Below are 4427 nucleotides of genomic sequence, written 5' to 3' on the forward strand. Positions count from 1 at the left end.
AATATAGTACAAAAAATAATAAATTCAAAAGAAGAATTAGATACAAAAAGAAATTACAATCATTTTTAGGATTAGTAAATCAAGTAAGAGAATATATACCAAAATTAGCAGAAAACCTAAAGCCTTTACAGATAGAGTTAAAAAAGGACGTAGAATATAATTACAACGAAGAAGATAAAAAACAAGTTCAGAAAATAAAAATACTTTGTAAAGAGTTACCAAAATTATAATTTCCAGATAAAAATAAAAAATTTATATATATAGTAGAAGCAGATACTAATGAATATAGTTATGAAGGAGTACTTAAATATAGATATGAAGAAGAAAAATTAGAACATCATTGCAGATACTACTAAGGTAAGTTTAATGAAACAGAAATAAAATGAAAAATAAATAGAAAAGAATTATGTTCGTTATATAAATATGTATTAGCATTTGAGTCATATATTGTATATAAAAAATTTATTGTACGTACAGATAATATACAGGTACGTTGGTGGTTAACAAAGAAAATACAAAATTCAGTTACAACGAAAGAGATTCGGAGACTAGTATTAAATATATTAAGTTTTACATTTACAATTGAAGTAATTAGTACTAACAAAAATGTTATTGCAGATTACATATCAAGACAAAGCTACACAAACTGATATAATAAAAGATGATGCTTTAGCAAAGATACTCAAAACCCTAACTACGCTTTCGATAAAAGTGGACAGTATAGGTAATGAAATAGAAAAGCTAAAGACTAATGAAATTAAACTGAAGTCTAAAGCTATGAATCAGCTAACTCAGCAGTGTGCAGAGCTATGACAATCGGAAGACATTAAAATTCCAGAGCTAAAAGGAGACGCTGGGACACTCCATAAAACCCATAACGTTTATCAATCTACAATTGCAGGTACAAGCAAAGGAGTTAGTGGACAAAGATACCAGAACATGAACATGAATAGATATTTGAAAAACCATTTATACCAAAAGCACAAAAAGATCCTTTGTACATACCCCCATAAATTACCACATATCGAGATAGTTTGAACCAAGATTAAAAAGCTTATAACCATATAGCCCGAGGATATATAGAAAATATCTACAAAGTACAAACTTTTCTAAACCTTAACCCCAGAGCTACAAATATCCAAGAACCAAACACAAACTACATAACCCAAAAATTACAAGGTTACAACAAGCTAATCGCACTATCCAAAACCAACCCAAGCTTAATAAAAACTTGTTTCGACTATGGATTATTAAATACCGTATATACCCAAGATGGAGAAGAACTAACAGCTATAGAAGAATTACATAAAGTATTCACCACCTATAAAAGAGTAACAAAAGGAAATCTATTTTATATAAAGTTTTATACTGCACCAACAAAGATATTATACGACAAGATCAAACCAGTTATACAAATTATAAAAATAGGATTAACCAGAGATATGATTATACCGGAAGATATTGTGCAGCAGCCAGAGATACCCAAAATCGAGATACCTGATTTTTATGCAAATAAACGACTTATTGGATTAGCTACAATTATTCAAGAATTAGCAAATAATTACATCAATGGAAACCCAATATGGCGCTATTATTCAAGAGACCATCAAATGATCTATTCAAATTCAAGAGAGCTACGACAAACAGATATGGAAGATGTTAGACAATGGATAATGACGTTACTTAACCCATAAAAACAATCTACAGCAAGAACAATTAAGAAAGGATTTATTTCAGACGGATTATTAACAAGATATTGCAAGATAATTGGATACAAATATCCAGACCATCAATGTTCGAGATGTAATGGAGAAGATAATGTTATCCCAGAAGTTCAGCTAGAATAAAAAATCATCAACCAAGAAGATAAGGACGCTAGCTAGAAGATAAAAAAAAGATAGTAACGGAGCAATAATAGAAGAAGACAAAGCATTAAAAATAGGAAAATGACATATGAAGAAAAAGATAAGCTTCTTACGTAAATTATTGTAAAGTTTTTGTAGCCTTTTTTATTTTTCTTTTCATTTAATAGCCTTTTTGACTTTTTTAAGTTTTTGTTAGCTTTAAGTCTTTTCTTCTCAGAATGTAAAGACTTTTTTGTAAAATAGATAGGATATGTGTAAAGTAGGAACAGTATAGAAATAGAATACGCATTTTCTTTATCTTTCTTAGGATTATAAATAGAGAGCGTTTTGCTCAATTAGAAGGCAAGACTTTCATGTGTTGAAAGCAAGCCTCCACGTTTGTAAACAAAAAACTTTTGAATATTTAATAAAAAATAAATATATTTCAAAGCAAAAGCTATGGATGAACAAAGCCCAGAATTATCAAATCTACCAGAACAGGTATATTTATTTATGGTTATGAATAGCTAAATTCATAAATTCCTGACAATCATGATATGATAAAATAAGTTCATGTTAATTACTTTATAGTAGAATTATTCAAAAAATAGCATGTTAAGATGTTTATTAGCAAAGTGAAAAAGGGAAAAAAATTCCTAAGAACTATGTCATCCTAAAGGTGAAATCGGTGAGGCAAGAAAGCTGTGATGGGGAGTAGCCAGAGTAGAGGCATTGTTTAAGGAAAAAGTATTCAGATTACCATACTAATAGTGACCGAAGAATATGTTATTTAAGAATAATCTAGTACATAGTAATCTAAAATGATCATATTTTGTTATGTGTATGATTGAAGGAAATATTTTGAAAAAGCATCATATGAAAATGTATACTTATTTATCTGACGAAATGGTAGATAAATTTAAAATACTTATTTTGTATGTACTTAAGGCTATAGAAATTGTAGCTATAAGAAAAATCATATTGAAAAAAATATTTGATAAATATTTTATGACTAGAATAAATTACATACCTCACCTACCTAACTACTCTTATAAATACTTACATACCAAACCTACACATCAACCATGATAAATTACGTATATTTAGAATATTGAAAAATGGATATGAAAAATATACAATTAATAAAAAAATTAATGAAAACAAATTTAGAATAATATATGAGAACCAGAGATATAAAATATATAAACTACCTTAATGAAAATATAGAGGAATTAATAAGATTAAAACAAACAATTAAAGAATATTATGAAAAAATATTTAATTAACCCACCTAAATGACAGATAATTTTGAAGTACTAGTTTTATACATACTTAGAGATATAGAAATTATAGACGTAAATAAAATAATATGGAAAAAAATATTTAACATTAAAGATGAAGAGTTAGATATAAATCAGATAGAAGACGAGTTAGGAGAAATATAATTAAGTGATGACAATCACTATTACTACCTAGATAATTATTCAGATGGATATTATACAGATTAAAAAATGCAAGAATATATTCAAAGAGTTAGAGAAAAACAAAGTTGATTATACGAAAAAATTAATTATAGAAACCAGCTTAGAAAAGGAAGAGAACTATTAAAAAAAAAGATTAATTTGGATAAATAAAACCATAAAACAACTAGAATTAAAAGACCGTTTAGAATATGATTTAGACATGGAATTATTCATAGACGAAAAAGACAGGATAATTAACGAAATAGATAACCTTGAATTTAATATCATATATAGTACAATTAGAATAAATTATTACAAAAAAAATTGTAGTATCACAACTACTTTAGGATAAAATGATAGACTATGAGTATTTAAAATATTGGAGACAAGATATGAAAGAAATAAAATTAACAGAAATACTTATGAAAGAGAGTTTAATTGAATATTTTAGAACAAAAGATATAGAATATTTAGAATACCTCCAAAATAATATACAAGAATTACAAAGACTAAGACAAAAAACTAAAGAATATTACATTAAAGCATTTAATCAAATACCATTTAATTACCCCCAAGATATGAACATTAATAAAATTAAAATAAATACACTAAAAATAAAAATGTTTAGAGAAGTTAAGAAATATTCACGCACAAATAAAAATAGATCCATTAGAACTATAATAGATCTATTTATTATTAGAGAAGTTAAAAAATATCCAACGCACAAATAAAAATAGATTCATTAGAACTATAGTAGATTTCTATTTATTACCCAAGTTATCCGCACCCCCCTACAATTAAGATAAACTCTCAAACCGCGGATCATTAATGTTGTGGTAAGTACTCCTTCATCTCTAATCAAAATTTTACAGGTTGGAGTCTCTTTGATAGAGAATTAGTTCTCTTTGTGTTTCGCTAGGCACTAGAATATCAAGTCAATTTGATTGGATTTTCTCGAAGAGAAATAAATAAATAGTCGATTTATTCCTTTTTTTTTTTCACAAAAAAGGGATATACTACAAGAAAAATGATAGTCAAATTATAATTATGCAATATTGCAAGTATAAGATTCTTGAGAGAGATGGAGGGGGGTAGATTATTTGACTGATGAGAGGATGAA

This window comes from Capsicum annuum, chromosome 1, assembly GCF_002878395.1.
Source record: "Capsicum annuum cultivar UCD-10X-F1 chromosome 1, UCD10Xv1.1, whole genome shotgun sequence".
Lineage (NCBI taxonomy): Eukaryota > Viridiplantae > Streptophyta > Magnoliopsida > Solanales > Solanaceae > Capsicum > Capsicum annuum.